Raw genomic sequence first — 19,811 nt, forward strand, 5'->3', positions numbered from 1 at the left:
GGCAGAGCATGAGACTCACAAAGTCCTTGGTCAGAGTAAATATTACTGAGCAGCAACTAAAAACATCAGTGTTATCAGTGCTGTTCCCAGGCTGAAAGTCAAAAACACAGCACTGCACCAGCTACTAAGAAGGAGAAAAATGACTGCTACTGCTGAACCCAGGACAACTGCATAAGCAGATAAACATTCTAGAATATGACTCAGAGTTTTGTTATAATTTTAGAGCACAAGAAACAGACGTGCTATTCTACATACCTTTTGTTTAATTAAGGCATATATATATATATAAAATTTACTTAACGCATCACCATGTAGGATGACTACCAGGCAGAGCTACAGTTAAATCATTAGCACAGTCCTTTGAATAATATTTCTGAGGAAGTCATAATGCCTTGATGAAATATTTCCTCATCTCTAGTAACCTTGCTTGTACCTAGGATACTTTGAGATGGTTGAGCAGGGAAGCATGATTCTTCCATTGGCTAGACTCACGTTGTTTTCCTGGAAGTGCTCCATGTCTTAAGTTTGAGTGCTTGGTGCTAGTTACCACACACATAGGTACCTTTAGATGCAAAATGTCACAGTTCACAAGAACTTTAATGATCCTGCTGACTGGCTATCAGATTTAAATAAAATAAGATATGCTTTTGTTCTTTTAATATCCTGTCAGTAATAAATGGCAATATTTCCATGTCTGGTCCCCAAAACCCTGATTTGCATGCTTCCAACCCTCTTTCAGAAGTTGGAATAACAGGCTAGCAATGTTTCTCTTCTCTCATCTCTGACAACATTCCCCACTTCTTACTGCCTGCTCACCTCACTTAAGCAGCACTTTATGAGGCTGATAAAGATTACTTTGATATCTGTTTCTTAAATTAGTTCAGCTAAAAGTCTGAATTTGACACAAATCCTCAGTCAACAAGGTGGAGTCACACAAGAATATTGATATAAATAAAAAAATTAATTTCAGAAATAAAAAGCTCAGTGATAAAAAGCCTTAATCTCATATAGATATCTTCATAGATTTCACAAAAGCAAGATCAGAAAATGCTCTTTCGAGTTTTACCTAATTAAAATCTCTGCAAAGAGTTTCTTATGTCAGCTATTGTCCATAACAGGAAGGGTATTTGTTTTTGTTGCATTTGTGGCAGTGTATGACACAGGTAGCTGAGTAATAGCATCGTCAAGGCTGCAAAGTCAGGATCCCTCTGGGTTCAAAACTGTTAAAAGGCTCTTCCTTGTATGTCATAAAAACAGATACAATAATGTGCAAGTCTCAGAGAACCAGTCTCCCTTACTGAGAAGCAGAGCAACAGGGCAATTAATAGTTGTGTGAGTATGCCATGTATGTTAAGACTTAGAAAAACAGTTGGCTATTAAAATGAAATGCAATACTGCTGCCTCAACTTTAGTATGAACACATGTTGTACAAGGATAACAGAAATTCCTAAATAAACTATGAAGCAGTTTCACTATTTAAAATTAATAGAACCCAGCAAAATGAGAGTTTAGAACAGCTCCCAAACAAAATCTCTCACTTGCTAGAATGTATCCCTGAGTTGTTTTGGTTAGCTGTATCCAAATGCCAAGAGCACATTTGTCTACTCAAGTTTAGATCTTCTTTTTAGATTGCATGTCTGGGTTGAGTGCATTAAACGTCCTACACTTTACTCAATGTGGCAAATTGTGTCAGGCAATGATTTGTATCTTTTAGGTTATCATTGCACAAGTGCAATAGGAAATGGAGTCATCAAGACCTAAATGAATGACATTGGTCTTTATGAAAAGATCAGATCTGTAAGAGAATAAAACAAGTTTCCAGACTGTACCCCAGTTATTGTTTGCAAATGGAGTAGCAAACTTCTATGGTTATACCATTTCCTTGTTTGCCCTGGCAAGTATAACATGTGGTGGGAGGTAAATAAATGAATACGGAAGATTGCAGAAAAGGCACTGAATCAAAAAACTTCTGTCTACATGGGGTAATTTTATTTAAATGCAGCAGTACTGCTGGAGTAGCTGAAGCAAAAAAAAAGAAAAATTAACCTTCAATTGTGTTTCAAGATCAATTGTATTTCTATGAAAGTACTAATGCTTGCCTTACGGTGTCATTGGTCATACCTCAAACTGGATAATCAGATTGGTGTCATACACTGTAAGGGGTTTGAGTCACTTACAATTTTGCAGCAAGAGCCTTTGCCTCAAAATTACCATGTGAATAATTTACAAGATCCAGGTTACTCTCAGGAGTGTTTCTGAAAAACATTCTTTTTTTTTTTTACCATTTTTTTTTCTTTCCAGTCAGCATAAGTAGTACTTTGTGTCTGCGTGTGCATATATATATCTGACTTATTAGCACACTTATATGCTACAAATTGAAAATGTGGAGAATTTGAAAGATCAAAATTGCCAACACTTCCACTGCCTTCTTCCCTTTCATTCTGTCTTGAAATTCTAAAGTATACTATCAAATTAGCAAAAAATAAAATATCTTCTTTTATATGAAAAATACAAAACCTAGTGTGCTGACCTACCAAGATGCTTCAGCATAGACCAGACTGGGAAGTCTTATGATTTTGAGTTGAGATCACTTAAAGTACAGAACTTTCGAAAAGTATTCTTTCTCAGTCTTTCATGAAATCATCAGTATATCATTTACAAGACGCTATTCTTCCTTTTGCTCTTTTTCTTCTGTTCTTAATGCTTTTCCTTAACCTTACCTCCAAGAGAGTTTTCAGGTAAATTGTGTTCACAAGTGGAGGCAAGCCTGGGGACTGGCTTACAGGCCTGCCCCACAGTGCAGCTGGCCGTCCTGATCAGTTCTATGATGTGGTTAGTCTTTCCTCTCCTAAGAACCAGATTCCTGTTTCTGCAATGTGCCAAAATAAACATCTGGGATTTAAAAGGAATACTTCTGTGAAAGTGCTTCATCAGGTCCGAGCTGCTGAGGAGGTGAGAGTCATGAAGAGGACACAGGATAGAGAAGTCAGGAAACTATGGCAAAAATGATTTTTTTTCCCCGTGTATATTTTTATAATGAATTAATATCTATTGTATGTTCATGCCATATGTAATGTGAGATACTGTGGCAAGTAAGCCAATCAGAAATGGACAAATCCTGAGAGAGTACAAGTGGTCCAAAATGCATCTGTAGAAGAACTGCAAATTGGGAGTAAAACCACAGAAATGTTGAAGGACAGAAATATAAATCCATTACAGCCAATCTAAAGTGCCAAAATAGGGCAAATGAAGCCAAAAATAACATAAGAACCTATATTTTTATGTATTTTGGCAATTTTTCTTCTGACCTGGCTCTTACTGGAAAATGTAAATGAATATGAATTTAATACTAAAAAAGACAACCAAACATTGCAATATAATTCCTTCACAAAAGGCTAATTTCATGTTTGATACTTGGAACAAAGTTCAGGTTCATCAGAACTTACTCAACCATCACTAAATATTGACAGTGGTGTTGTTAGGTTAGTCTATATTCAAATTTGACTTTATATCCAGGTTTTCTTTTACCATCTTTAATCATTTCACAAAAATTGACAACAATAAACACTGAAAATCAAGCCTCAAAATAATCAAAATCCTGGTTTAAAAACCTCGTGTTAAAAAGATAAATAAAATTTTCAAAAAGTTTGTTGCAGTCTCTCTTTTGTGTTGCGTGGCTATTTCTGAGATTATAAAGTAATCGTCTAGTCATTATTTTAGATTTTTTTTTTTTTTTTTGTGCCACTACCCAGATTGGAAGCATAAGTGGGGTTTTTTGCCCATTTTTTCTATTAGACTGAAAAATGGGATCTTCAGAAAACATCTCAGCTTCTGGAGCTAAGCACTGATATTGTGCAAGACTATTGTGTGAGACTGGAGTGAAGTCTCAACACTAGAGAGTACTGTTTTTCTTTTCACATGATGACCCTTTCGTCTTGGTAACCCAATAAATACATGTGCTATGGGTGAAACTGCAAAACACAGGTCAATTTAAATGTACCTGGCCACCGGCTGTTTAAGCACATCTGGATTCTTCTTGAACAAAACTGGATGTGCTGATGTCACATCTGGATTTCCTACATTTCGTAGTTTTGCTTATGTATCTCTGTAAGATTTCCTCCCAGGTAAGCAAAACCTCCTAGGTAAGCAAAACTCATTAAAAGCACATTATCTTTTCATCCCCCAAACTGTTGCCCAACTGCTAAATCTTCAATCTTAATAGGATTGTTCCTGTAAAATTGTAGATAAAGTAGTCATGAAATATTACATTTTACCAGGGAAGTGTAACAAGGAATAAAATTATTCCTCTCTTGAGACTGGATATTTAAAGTCATGCATTATTTTCATTTTATGCATAACATTAAATTCATTATATTGCATTTCTTTCTCGTAATTTATCAGTACTGTGCAGCTGCTATCTTCTCCAAAACACAGTCAGTCCACAAATAATTTCCAGTTTTACTTTTTTTTTTCTTTGTCTTTTTTGTTTGGTTTTGTTGGTGTTTGTTTGTGTTTTGTTTTGTTTTTCACAAATACAAACCTAATAACATGGTCTAGAAATGAAAATTTTATTGTTCTCAAAGTGTAATGGATTAAAGACTAGTCCTTCAACTGGAGTCTCTTTAAATCTGGAGTTCCTCAAGGGTCAGTCCCAGGACATGTTCTACTTAATACCTTTGCTAGTGATACAGAAGAGGCAAAGGTGTGTGCCACCATAGTTGGTAGACAACTCCAAGCTGCGGGTAATAGACTATATGCTCCAAGAACAGGGCCAGGGGGACTTTGGTAAGCTGGAAGAATGGGCCAACAGGAACTTTATAAAATTCAGCCAGGACAAATGCAAAGTTCTGCACCTGGGACAGTATAAACCCCTACAATGGTACAGGCTAGGGGCTGGGTAGAGTCTGAAAAGGCACAAGGGGGTCCTTGTGAACAGGAAGCTAGACATGAATTAGCTGTGAGGCATTTGCAAAGACAGCCAACAGCAGCCTGGGCTGTATTAAGAGGAGTACAGCCAGCAGATCAAGGAATATGATTATTCCTCTTTAATGTGGAATACCACATTCAGTTTTGTGTTCACTCCCCTATATATGAACATACCAATAAACTAGAGCAAGTTCAACAGAGAGCCACCAAGATAGTCAGGGCTGCAGCACTTGTTCAGTGCAGAAAGGCTTGTTAGCCTGAAGAAGACTGCTGCAGGGGAACCCACTGGCCATCCTCTCAGCGCTTACGGGGAGTTCACCAAAGAGATGGAGTTCTTAACAGTGGTGAATGGTGGGACAATGTCAGAAACTGGTCATAAATTGAAATGAGAAATTATGAAAGGTTATAAGGAAAAAAAAAAATCCATCAGGAAGATATTTTCCTTGCTGATAGTTTGTGCAGACTCTGTTTTTGGAAATTTTCAAGACTTGACTGACAGCATCCTAAGTTTCAATTCAATTTGTGCCTGCTTTGGACAGGAGTTTGGATGAGACACTTTCTGAAGTCCCTTCCAACCTGACTGTTTGTGTAATTCTACATATAAACATTTAAATTTCTCAACCCAGAGCCACCTAATACTGGAATGTTCCTAGGTAACTCAGTTTTATTCATTGTAGTTTTCTTAGGAGTAGAAATTTTGCTCCAGAGGAAGTACTATCTAAGCATTTAGCTATATGTAGTTTGAAAAGCTTCTAGGGTAGGATATTATATACATAGTTGACTCCCCAAATATGGGGGGTTTTTTGAGTAGTTTTGTTGAAAGTGTTATTACTGTAAGTGGGAGAGAAATTAAATTATTGTAATTAATACCAACAGAATGACATTAATGTTACTAAGAAAAATCTAGACTTCTCAGGAGAGCAGGTCAATTGTGACTAGGTAAGACAGGCCACTTAAAGGAAAAGAGTATCTTCAAGATTCTGTCTTGAAGTGTAAAAGCAACAAAGAATGTAGGACGGTCCCTCATTTCTGCATTATTAAAGTTTGAAAGTCTAGGGGAATTAACGGTTATTTAACTTAATATTACATAGGTTTATTTTACAGAAACCAAATATTCTGCATGTTCGTCTTACATGTGCACAGACTATAATTACAAATACATTAGTAGTGTCCCATAAATACACTGTGAAAGGCAAAGCTGACTGAAGTATACTTTGAGAAAGTAGAATAAGCCTGCAAATAATGTGCAATTAATGTTGATTAGGAATCAACCCTGTATTTTTGAAAATAAAACAATCCATCATGATGAAAAAGGATATCACATTTTTTTTTAAATACTAAACTGGGCTTTTTTTTTTTTTCTTTTGCTTTTGTGAATTATAAGGTATATTTACTGAAGTAAATAAATACCAACAGCTATATGAGGACATATGTTACAACTGAAAAAGTATGCCTTTTTTTCATGTTTTCAGGGTAGATATACTTTCATTTTAACATGCAGTGCATACAATCAGAGAAGACAAGTCAGCTGAGTTGTGCCAAAAGTTAGAAAACCTTAATTGGCTGGCAGTTCAGGAAAACAAATATACAAATCAACTTTATCACTTGGAATTTTCATTATCATCACATGAAGTATGATAGGCATGTTACTGCTGCTTAAAAGTGATAAATCTTAGGGGGTTTTATCATGTTTTCCTTATCTTCTTTTATATTTATCTTTCCTTCATATATATGTTTGTGCCCTCTCTCCCTTTGCATTCATTCTTCTGTTCTCTCTGCTTTGCTATACCTCTAACCATTCACCCTTTCTTTCCTTTGGGCAGAGACCTCAAACATTTGTATAGTTCTCTATTTGGGGGGGGAGACGGGTAATTCCTTTTACTACTTAGCACACATAAACTTATTTTCAGGAAAAATTTCCAACAAAAGTTGTGTGTTTCAATTGTATATCTCCAAGGTCACTTTTCTAGTGAAATTCCTCTTTATTTGAATGAGCTGCAAGCAATATCCTGACAAAAAATAACACTCCTGATGACTGTTTCCGAACCAGCAGCTATACAAACAACCATTAGCTATTTGCAATTCATGGACAATATCTGTACAGTAAGGTAGTTAAGTGGATAGATTGCCTTTCAGAAGCCCCTGAAAACCTGAGGCATGGAGATACGTCTGCAATCCTGAGACAAAGGCTACCTCAAAGTGGAGGAAAAGTTTCATATAACTCATTTGTGGGTAGGAGGAGTTTCCTCCCACAGCTGACATAGACAAATTCACTCAGCCATCCATCTAAATTAAACCCACTGACCAGATTATGGTCTTTGCTGCTATGAATGTGTCACTCCCTGCACCTGCATCAGATTCTTGAAATGTATTCATACTCAGCTGACATGATACCTATAATTATGCATTTACTGTCAGTAAAAGTAAATGAAACTTGAAATATTTCATTGCAGTTAAGATAATTTCCAACAACACTAGCTAGGTCAATTTTTAATCCTAACCTCATTGCTCCTTGGCAAACATTTTGCGTGGAAATAACAAGACCCTTGCCCTTTCCCTTCAGTAGTCATACTAAAAACAGTCTATTGCCTTCTTTCATAGTTACACTTGGCACCCTATCATAAAAATCCTTCTCTCAATCTAAGACATATTTCAGAAGATTCAAAGGAAGAAGGGAATATAAAACTGGAAGGTGGCTAATAAGGAAAGCCTATTTGTTTCACTAGCCTGATGAGCATTAATTTGAGTTATTTAAGACCAAACTGAAATACATACCTGAAGAATGATCTAGTAAACTTTTAAAAATGTCACCTTGTAGCCAACCTAATTTATTGTCACTAAGTAAATGATGTAATACAGACCAGATTCTTAACAGCTAGCACAATGATTTGAACATCCATTAAACAGAGATTTAACTGATGTTTACCACCACTTATACATGGATGATATGTTATTTCTTGCATTTTTATGAGGTTACATAACATTGAGTTCATGTGGTGTAGTTAATGATAGAACAAAGCACAAGTTAAGAGAATGCAGCATAAAATCTGCTTCACAGATGTTTGATCTTACATTTCCGAGCTAACATGGGGTTTTATGTATGTGTAGAGGGAGATGGTAGTTTCAAAGAAAATCTTGTATCAGCAGTTTACCACAAATAGTGGGGTAATAATTCCACTGTAGCATTCTGTTAAAGACAAATTATGACAAGTGAGTTCATAATTAAAACCTTCCACTGACTAATTGTAGGTGAAGCTAGTGTCATCTCTTCAAGGTCAGCTGATAATACCCAACAAAACACACCACTTTCATCTTTAGAATCTTATCAAACCATTTAAAAAGGCCTTTCCATAGCAGGTTTCTGAATGCCTTGGGAAATGCAGATGATATGACTCAAATTTTTGTAAGAAATACATTGTGTTTCTCCTTTGTTAATCCACTCCCTTTCCTGAAAGCCGAAACTCCTCAGGGCTTTGGAATAGAATTGTGAAATGACAAAGGAAGATAAGCTATTTGTCGAAGACACATACATTCTACTAGCCCCTAAAAATGCCCACATCATGGCATAGACATATGGTTTTTTTAAAGTTTTTTCATGCTCAGGAAAAATATTTTTTCAGTTTTTCACTGCTGTTCTTTGTGGTGTTCGGGCACTGAACCAACTGAAGTATAGGCTCATCCATTTTTCAAGTTTCTCTATCACTTGTTTTAACAGAGTGATATTGAATCAATTTTAGAAAGACAATAATTTTTTTAGAAGACCTGGAACTGCAGATAGGATATGGTGTGGAAAGACCAGAAGTAAGAGTTGACATTAAGGAGGGAAATAAAATAGGCTAACTAGTAAGAGGAAAACCAGAAAACAGAGCTTGTAATGGAGACAGAAACTGGGATGTGGGCAAGTAACAGTGTATTGAGAGAAACTGAGATTCAAGAAGACTTAAACTGAGAACAAATTTGGGAACAGGGAACAAACGAGCTATATATCAAAGATTTAAAGGGAGAGGGAGAAAGGTAAGTGTCTAAGAGCTGGGGTTAGTAAATTAGGACTGTGATTGGTTAATCTAGGATTTTTGAGGCTAAGAGACTGTAAGAAAAAATTAACTTAGATTCTGGAATAACTTTTGTCTGAATTGAATTTGCTACAAAATATCTAATTATATCGTATTGTAAAACACATTTTAAAGTTTCTATAGGTAATATTTTCAATGTCCTAATACTACAACAGTCTTGTAATCCTCACCTCTGGTTTGGCCAGGGAAACAAAATCCTGAGACTTCAGGAAACACTAGTAACTAGTTTGTGGCTTGTTGAAGAGCTGGCAGGAAGCAACAGCCCATATGGCAAAAACTGTGAAGCTGTAATTCTTAGCGCACCACCACTTCAAGATAGGCAGGTTTCCATCACACATTTGGATTCTGGTAAACAGGCAGAGTATGGCAGAACATTGCTTGAAAAGTTCAACCCAATGACTGGAGGGGTGGAGCCTGGATAACAAGAATTTCCCTTTCACATTCCAGCAGCTGAGCTTACTGCCTGATTACATACCTAATTATGAAAGTTACTCCAGATCTGAAGAAAAGACTGCAGAATTCAGTAAGGAATTCTAAGACTTAGCCTTCAGCTGTGTTTCTTCTTTCAAACTTTAGATATTGTCACCCTTGTATGGTGAGTCACATTTGCTGATGACTGTTGCTCTCTTTGTTACCTGTTTGTTCTTTCTAGTCTTCTTCTATATTGCTTTTAGAGATATTGCAAAAAATTAGTGACTGTTTTCTGGGAGTTACAGAGACTGCAGAAGACAGATCAAAAGGCTGAATGTATGTTGTATAAATGAGCTTCTAATAGGTCAGTTTAAAGTCATTCTATTAGGTTAATAGCCCAAACAAGTTGGGTAACTCAGTTATATTTCAATGGGTAGATGTTAAACTTCGGGAAACCACCTATATTTTTGTGCTATTGACATTAGTAAAAAATTAACCCTCGGACATTTTACCAAAATGATAGGTCATATTTTCACATTTCAATATAGAGCTTCTTGGAACTGGTTCTGAGAATTTCAATGTTAAAATAATTCCAAACCAATCAAGAAATAGAAGCAACAACAACTGATTCATACCCAGTTGTAAAGCCTCACATTTCTCTCAAATTGACCAAAATAAATTTGCACAATGTATTTGACAAATAATTTCAAGAGTATGTACACTGCAGAAGCCTCATTCTACACACATTGGCCATTCTATGGTTCTATGATTCGCAGTCAAAAGCAGTGCTAAAAGTATCTCTTAAAATTATTAGCTATGAGGTATTTTCCTAGTTTTTCCAGTTCTTAATAATGATGATGACTTTCTTCTGTATTTAAATGCAGACAGATACCGCAGTGAGGAGCCCTACTAGGTATATATATAGGCAGAGTGTTTTCTTTCTTTGATATTTTTAAATAGTAGCTTCATTGTATGCCCATAACTGAATTACTGTCAAGAACAAGTTACAAGCGCTGTAGTGCTCTTGAATGCCTAGCTTTATTTTGGGTGGATGTATCTATTTTTTGAACATATATCTCAGGCCTCCCTCAATTCAAGCTGTAGTTAAATCAAGTTACTACTTTAGAGACTACTCCTCACACAAATGAAAAATCAAGGGAAATTGAGAGGTAAATATCCTTTATTAGAGCAACAGAACAGGGGCATAATATACTCCTCCCTTAGTTTCCTCTCTAAGTGCAAACTATGAAATCTCTACATGCACTCATATCAGGCAAAACAAATTTTTCTTGGTTTCTGCATTCGCTACAACTCCATCCCTATCTCTACACACAAGGTCACAGGATGCAGAAAGAGATGATGAGCCATAAATTATTTTAGTTTCATTTAGTTGCACAAAGATTTTTCTTCTTCTGTGAACTCCCAAGAAGCTGTGACTGTTTAACAATAGTGACATTCATGGTACTCCATGGCTATTTAAAATATGTCTATTTGTCTGCAGCTTTTATCAAGAATGAAGATAAAGCTTCAGATGACACTTGATTTTATTCCCACAGAAGCAGTATATCATCAATTTGAGGTCAAATACCAAGCTAGAGGTGTTTCATTAAAATTTAACCTACAGTTCTAAGCCATCTCATGTGAATGGGCAAGCTAGTCATGCAGATCACCATGGGAGTGATTTGGAGACAGTTAAATCATTGACCTGTAACCTCAGAATGCCTTTGTTAGTAAAACATTGGCTTTCCTAGTAAAAAAAAACAAAGGACAGAAACTAAGGGCATGTAGTGAAGGAATGCTAATGTAATTTTCATATCTGTCAGATGAGTAACTGCAACTTTCTTAGCTTTGTGTATAAAATACACAATGCACAGTAGTACACTAAGGATGCAAAAAGCAGCAGCAGCCTCTAACTTGAATGAAAGCATCAGTTCACTGTAAGGATGGCAGAGACTAAAGGTGTTGTGGTCCAGGTATCAGTTAAGCTGCCTTTTTGTTTTCTTAGCCATAACTCTACCACATGCACCCCGATGACCAGCTAGAATGCTTGAATTTTTTTCAACTTTGCAGCTGCAGGACCATAACATTTGTGCACTATGACACTCAAGTCTCATCTGATTGTGACTGCAGATGCAATTGTAATATACCATACTTCTTTCCCAAGACAATATAATTCAGTATTTTGTATGGACAATACTGGTTTTATCAGATCACAAGAGAATAGTTGGCATCTATAATACTCTTTTTTCTTCTCCCTCCTCTCTGTCTCATTAATTCATGGCTTGGGTAAGTCAATTTATACTCCTTTTCAGTGAAAATGAGAGTTCAAGTCCTTCTTTAATATACCTGATAGCGTTGTGTCTCAAATTAGGCTCTTGATAGGTATCATGTTGAATGCATTTGTTTGCTGATGCCACCTGGACACTTCCTGCTGACATCTCCTGAGGCTGGCCTTTTACCTCCCTTGACATGTGCCAACAACATTGTTTCAAGCTAGTAGTGTAAATAATCCTGATCATACTAGGGGTTTCCTAATCTAGCAATACTCAGGAAAGCTATTTTAAAAATGGGCAAGCCTTCTCTGGATCACTGTCACTCACCTTGTGTTCTGCAGGTGACTGGTGGCCTGCCAGAACATGGCAGGTACTCCGGGGACTGGCTGCTGAGTCCTGACCTCTTCAGTGACGCTGATTCACAAGAAACAAACAGCTTTGACTGCATCATGGATGCAAACACATGAGTCTCATTCACTGTTTTAAGATAACAGATTTTAAACTAAAACGTTTCTAAGAACACTACATAATAATTTTGAAAAAAGCCCCAACCAAACCAACTTGTTTACACTAGCAGTGGAACTCTTATGATTCCTGCCAGCCATCCAAATGTAGCAGTGCATTAATTTTTTGCTAGCAGTGACCTAGTTCTCTAGACAGTAGTATGTGTAACATTGCTACATCTTTTACTTCACTGACCTCTAAATGTAAAAGAAGTATATTATCTGTTGCAAGTATTAATATAGCAGCTATAATTTGCCATATTTCTTTTCTTTGTTTCAAAGATTGCAAACTTTTCATGTGAGTCATATGATATGGGTTTATTTCATATTTACTCAGAAGTCTACTCTGGTTCTCTTACTGTGTGAATATGTACCAAGGAATACCAGCTAAAACAAAATATCACACCACCACAACTGTGTTGTAAGGAAATTCTCTGTATGGGATGATAGTCATTTGTCAGGGTAAAAAAAAAAGGCCGAGGACAGTCTGAAAGAAATAGAGAGTTTGCTACAACTCACAAACAGCTCCAGTGATGAGAATCACATTGCAACTCCTTTTAACTTTTTTTTTTTTTTTCTTTTTCTTTGACTCTTATCTGCAAGGAGAAAATCAGTTTCGAAATTAGGCTGAACAAGATTACCTAAAGTTTCAAGTGCCTTTTGGTTCCGTAAAATCCCTTCCTCTTAATATCAGTGCATTACAATGGTAATAAAAAGAGAAGAATGAAGTGTATGTGTGCGTGGGAGCTGTTTGTTTACTTGCTTTGATTTCTTCAGAAACGCATCAGAAAGACTTCCTTGCAAACTTTTTGTAAACATAAGATAGCAGTTCTCTTTTTATTTGTGTGTTTCTGTAACAATACTTGAAATGCTCTTAGGGGAATTAAGTTGCTATTCCCAGCAGTATAGCATATCACACTAAAGAAAGCATAGTGATCATCAGCCTTTCAAGTTGTGAACGATGACACAAACCCCAATAATGATCTGTTAAGTCACATACTGTAAGATTTTCTGTGGAAAACGAGTGGTTTGCTACTTTTAAACTAGAAATGTCTGTGTTCTTACTGCTGAGTGGACTCCCACTATTCAGCATTATTCTTCTGACCTGCCACTGATGTCAGTCACAGCAACCAGCTTGCCAACAAAATCATAGGGCAGGGGATACTGTGCCAAACATGCACCATCGTTACATCCTTCTGTTTATTTGGATCAAGAAAAAATAATCATTCAAAGTGTTACCATGTGTTCAAGTGTCTTTCCTTTCTTTCAGACTACCACTGCAAATATCACAAGCTTTTGCATTTATGTCTTTCATACTTCTCCACTCTTTACTGTTTTCCTTTCATAAGATCAGTTCTCATGCTAATAGTCTCCTACCTATCAGTGTTCTGTTCTTCTTAACCTTATAAAAATGATTTTTTACGTGAGCTGCCATAATGACAGAATTTGCAGCAAGAATGGCAAATTTTATTCTACAAAATTATGCTTCAGAACTGTCCTGGTTTAGCAGTAGCAGTCATTTCTTCTACTTCTTAGTAGCTGGTGCAGTGCTGTGGTTTTGACTTTCGGCCTGGGAATAATACTGATAAAGCCGATGTTTTCAGTTGCTGGTCAGAATGTTTACCCTGAGCAAGGACTTTGTGAGTCTCATGCTCTGCCAGGGAGGAGGAGAAGCCGGGAGGAAGCAGGGACAGGACACTTGACCCAAACTAGCCAAAGAGGTATTCCATACCATAGCACGTCATGCCCAGGATGTAGAACTGAGGTACCCGGAAGGGCTGGAACTCGGCGGGGTGGGGGTGAGGTACCGATTGGTGAGCGATTGTATTCTCTTCCCTTGTTATTTCTCTTATCATTATTATTATTGGTGGTAGCAGTAGTGATTTGTGTTATACCTTAGTTATTAAACTGTTCTTATCTCAACCCGTGGGAGTTGCATTCTTTCGATTCTCCTCCCAGTCCCTCCAGGAGCGGAGGGAAGAAGGGTGGGGGGGGAAGTGGACTGCGTGGTTCTAATTTACGGCCTGGGCTTAAACCACAACAAGAACCCACAAAACCAACAAGCAATAAAAATCCAATGCATAGTCAGGGGAGGACTGTGCTTGAATAGGAACCTACTCAATACAGTGTTCCTCAGTATAGGCACCCTAAACAAATGCCTGTAGCGAAGAGAGAAGCTGGCCCTGACTCTGACAGAAATTGGTACTAATAGATTTCAAAGACAGCACGTTGGTAACCACAGGAGGGTATATTAAGGATTTCTTTAGGCCTGTTCAAACCTATCAAAGTAGCTGTTGGAGCACCCTATTGCTGAGCAACTTAAATCTGCAAGACTGTCACGATGGTACACTTACACTGAAAATCTTTTCATGTATTTATTTTAAAATAGAACATTTATTATTACTATCTGCCTTTCATTATATTCCACGTGCTGTATTGATTTATTAGGAGCCAACAGTCTTAAGTGCCTGGCTAAAAGAGCTGTATCTTTTTCTTGACTAACTCTGTAATGCTGCTTTACACTGGCATCTGTAAGAGCAGAGGCACTTTGTCCCTGGACACAAGTGGCAAGTAACCGTAACAAAACACTACTTAAACCATGACAATTTTCCCAGGGTATGAGATTGTGAATGTACTTTGCACAGTCAGGCTTTTAACAGTCCTAGTTCAAGCTCACTGCAAGGATTTAAGCAGAACAATTTCCCTCAGTCATCTTTTGAGGTAATGAAACCCAGTGGTGACTTACAGTTACAATTTTGCTTACTTATTTTGCTAATAAATATGTTGACCTTTGGCTTCATAGAAATTTTTTTTTGTTTGTGGTAAAAAAAAAAATGGAGGGTTTTATCATAGAATCATACAATAGTTAATAGGTTACAATAGGTTAGAATACAATAGGATCTTAAGATCATCTAGTTATCTAGTTCCAAACCCCCCGTCATGGTCAGGGGTGCCTCACACTAGACCATGTCTCCCAAGGCTCTGTCCAACCTGGCCTTAAACACTGTCAGGGACGGGGCAGGCACAGCTTCACTGAGCAACCTGTGCCAGTGCCTCACCACCCTCACAGTAGAGAACTTCTTCCTTATATCTAACCTGAACTTCCTGTGTTTCAGTTTAAACCCATTGTCCCTTTTCACTCTCTCTGACACTGTAATTTCCAAAAGTTTACTTAGATAGATTCCCTGTAGACATTTTCCTTCTGGAGATAAATAATCCAAGTTTTTACAGTCTCATTACTGTATTTCAGTTATTATTACAGGCAAAACAATTTCTACTGGAAAACTCTCCTAACTGAGATTATGCAAAATGTCAGAATTTTATTCAAATTTTTTACATGTTATAGTTTGATTAAGCAATGCAACCTCAAAATTACATACTTCTTTTTTGCCATTTTCATAGTTTCTGATTTTTTTGCTGACTATTGATACACTGAGGAAGCTAAAAGGAACAAAAGGGAAAAAATCATGAGTAGAAACTCTTTATTACCTATAAGAAGTGCCATACATTTGCAATTCTAACATTTATGGCATCATAAATCGAAACTATATTGATACTGAATTTGCATGATGGGGACTAACACAAGTGAATTAGCATGAGTATATTGAATTTGGCATGATGGAAACAAAATAGAAAAGAAGGAACATGGAAAGTATGAACTCTCCAATAATCAGGTAATTTATTTAAAAGTAGAACAGATGAAAACTCTGTATACACATACATTGAAAAAATTCTCACAGTCATTGCCAGGAATCCTAACTTTGCTTAGGGCCATGGATTATTAATAAAATAGCCCAACCTAAACACAAATAAATCCATTGTATTCTGAAGATGAAAGAATTATAAATTGTTGTGAAATGTCATTTCTCTGAATTGAGCAGCATCCAAACCAATTTTATAAGCAAGAGTTGTGAAAAAATTTGCATGGCAAAGAAGAACTCAGAAACAAAACTAATGACACAAGAAGTAGATGTTCTGAACTATTGCCTTTTTGCCTTCCAGAGCAGATATTTGGTGTCAGCGCGGACAAATATTTTGCACCTGACTCACCATTTCAAGTACAGAAGCTTTAAATCAGTGACAAAATGTACTAATAGTATTAAAAGTTCTTTCCCATAATTTTCATCATATAAGCAAGATCATTCAGTAAAAATGAATGATAGAGGCAATCCATATGGAAGGGTAAGGGAAAATGTTTTGTTTTGTTTTGATCACTGTTGTGAATCCCTACTGCTTGAATATGCACTTTCACAGAAATCAAAGTTTATTTATTTTATTTATTTCACAAAAAAATAAAAATTTATGAATCTTTTAATTTTACTTCAAAGTTTGACATCCCTAGCAGTGTCAATTCAGTTGTGCATTTTTCCCACTAAAAAAACCATCAACAAACAACTGAACTGTGTATTTGTTTTAATATGATGGCTAGGAGTCACCATCACAGTCTATGTGTTATGAAAACAAAGAACGAAAAGTCTTTATATGTCAGGGACACCAGTACTTCTACAGTAACACCTTAAAATATAAATGCAGCACAACAGAAGGGCTGTGAGCACAAGTAGGTTAAGAAACAAAATACTGTGCTATGGTTTCACACTTGATTTAGTTGCTGTATTTTCATATGTACTCACTTGATTCAAGATTCTTAAGCTTCACGGTAAAAACCCCAAACAAACAGCCGAGGCTTACAACCCCTAACTGCAGGAACAGCTGGCTGTGTTACAAAACACTAAAGAGGTAGAGTGAACTGAAGGGGAGAAAAATAGTTTGCAAACATTCCTCACTTCTTTTTGATGGACGTATTGAGAAGGCTCATAAAAATGTATAAATGCAAAATCGCCTATCTCACATAATGCCATATACTTTGGATGTACTTCCTCTGATGGACATTTACAACACATATACTTAAAATGCTTTGTAAGACACGCTACTCACTGTGCTACACTTAAGAGTTTATGTGACACTTTCTCCAAAATCTCCTTCCATTGAGTAGAGCTGTCCAATACTTTTGTGAGGAGTGTGAGATAATCAGGTTGTTGTTGATGCTTCCCAGCCTTGCAGACTGGAAAATGACAGTTTGATTTGCTCAGGTCTAGAGAAGGTCAATAGGTAAAGGGTAGATTTAACTTAAAGAGAATTGACTTCTTGATGTCAGGAATTCCTTCATCTCAGGTTTACACAGGTCTTGACTGTCACACGCCAGGGGTGCAAGTCTCTGCATGCCTTGCAGTGTGTGTTCATATTTATCTGCATGGCACACAGAAGAGATTTTCATACACTTTGGGGGACAGCCAGCCTGGTCTGCCCCTTGATGTCTGTAACAGCACTCCCAGACATAGGTACAAGTCAGCATCTGGAGCCAGCGTACAGATGGAAATGCTGGTTCAGAAATCAGTGCCTCCCAACTCGTTCCATTCAACAGGCTCTGATGAAGTAAATACAAAAGAGAGTAAAACAAAATCCAGGCTCCTTTCAGCACCACCCCTTCCACAAAGAAGCCTCACACTAGTAAACAACCAAGCATCTTTGTAAGCATTTTCATTCTCTTTTCTTCTGTGTGCCCTGTCCTGTGGCCCCTTTACACCCCACCATCACTTCACCTAGTCTGACAGGAATGTATCAGAACTGCACTCCAAGGCATTATCCCCCTTTCCCCATCCTAAGATAGCCACAGGAAGGATAGGAGAAAATAGTTCTGCCGCCTTTATGGTGGTAGAGGTTCCCTTACTTATGTTTTTATTGCACTTACGCAAGGTGAATGATAATTTTCAATTTTTTTTCCCCAAAGCTTTCACAGCATCTGTTGGTGCTCTCTTGTCCCAGAGGGAGGGCTGATGGAGTAAGTCCGTTGGTAACTTCCCAAGAATGGTAAGTGTGCTTCTGTTTTCTATTTTATAGCAGATTGTGTTTATGTTTCATAATTTTTGTTGACAAAGCTTGACCACATTAGATGGGTTAGCAATTATCTTATTTTTCTGGCAAAATGAATTCAGTCGCAGTATAGACCATCTTTCTTGGGCTAGCTGAGTCTACAAACTGACAAAGCTCTCTTTTTGATGATCTAATGATTTATAGACAGTAGGTACATCCTTTTCTCATCTATTTCTTAGAACTAAGAATATAATAAGAAATAGGATTTTCATGCACATGGCATTGCAAAATGAACCAACCAACCAATCAAAGAACCAAACAACTATCAAAACACTCTTGTAGAGATAGTCCATCTCTGAAAAACTTGAAGTTTCTATTCTTAAATAATAAATGGCTATTTCTCAATGAAAAATATGCTAGCACAATTTTAAGCTCAGGAGGTATTTTCTTTACTCCCTTCTAGCAAATGTATCCCAGGCATTGCCCTTTTGTCTGTGTTCCCCCACAAATCATTGCTGTGAAACAAAAAAATCAAGTTTTATATAGATATCTGACACCAGAAGAATTTCAACAAAATCATGGTGGTTGAAGAAAGAAGTTTTACAGTGGAAGCAAAGGGCAGTTTCAGTAGCATGTAGCATTATCAGGTCTAGTGGTTACAAGAGTGTCTACAGGATCCCTTCAAAGAGAAGAAGAGAAAGGAGTGCAACTCAAGGTTTGAAGAAGCAAAACTATTTTTTTTTTTTTTTTCTGTTTAAACTCTTTAGTGTTTGCCACAGTTCTGTGAGCTCCAGTACTGAGAAACCTTCATGCAGCTCCCCACACTCCTTAAAGACTGAAATTTAATTTCTTTGTTCTGACTGTTGATAAAATGTATTCCTAAATACAGTCCTGTTTTTGAAGTTTTTCCCCTAGTTCTCTGCAGATGATGCAGACTCAGAGTCGTGTGTTCCCAACCCCTTGCTGAACACTGAAAATTTTCTGAATCTTGCTTACACTGCTCTTCATATTTTGAGGTCTCTTTTGCAAGGAAGTGAATCTCTCCATCTCTTCCCAGGATTTTCACATCTTTCCCACAACTCATTACTCATGACATCTTGAGCAGCTTAGCTCAGTCTGGAGAATTAACTTAGATCTCAGTGTTACACAGTTGCACATTTGCTCACCATTTAGGAAAACTATAAACAGCTGAGACTTTAGGAAGTCTACTCATAAGCATTAGAGACTGACAAAATTATGTACATGTCTATATTTCTGGAACAGCAGCTAATTTAGAGGCTTCTGAGGCTCAAGATAGGTTTAGTACAGAAGCTTTACATTTTTAGAAAATAAATTGTTCCTTTTCGTTAACTCACACGCTCCTTGGTACATGGATTTGCAACTGTGCTCATGCTAAATTGTGCAGGGGAAAAAAAAAGGACAAAGTGTCAGAAGCTGACTTGCCTGTCTCGCTTTTCTAGAAAGCCTAACATCTCTGTGACATGCTGAACAGACAGTATCTTTCTAGAGACAATAACTCCTGTTGAAATGTGGAGGCAGGCACAAGGGGAACTGCTTTGTTTTGTTTATTTCTAAATCACCTGAAGATGTTCCTTAGATTGCAAGCAGTGAGGATCATTATTCATATACAATTTTCAACAAATGATAATTTGTCAAACTGTTTCTGGTATGCCACTGGGAAATCATTCAGAAGGATATTCTTAGTGTTCTTCATATGCTGTCAAGGTAAAATACTTCTTGCTATACGTGGAAAG

This window comes from Psittacula echo, assembly GCF_963264785.1.
Source record: "Psittacula echo genome assembly, chromosome: 3".
Classification (NCBI taxonomy): domain Eukaryota; kingdom Metazoa; phylum Chordata; class Aves; order Psittaciformes; family Psittacidae; genus Psittacula; species Psittacula echo.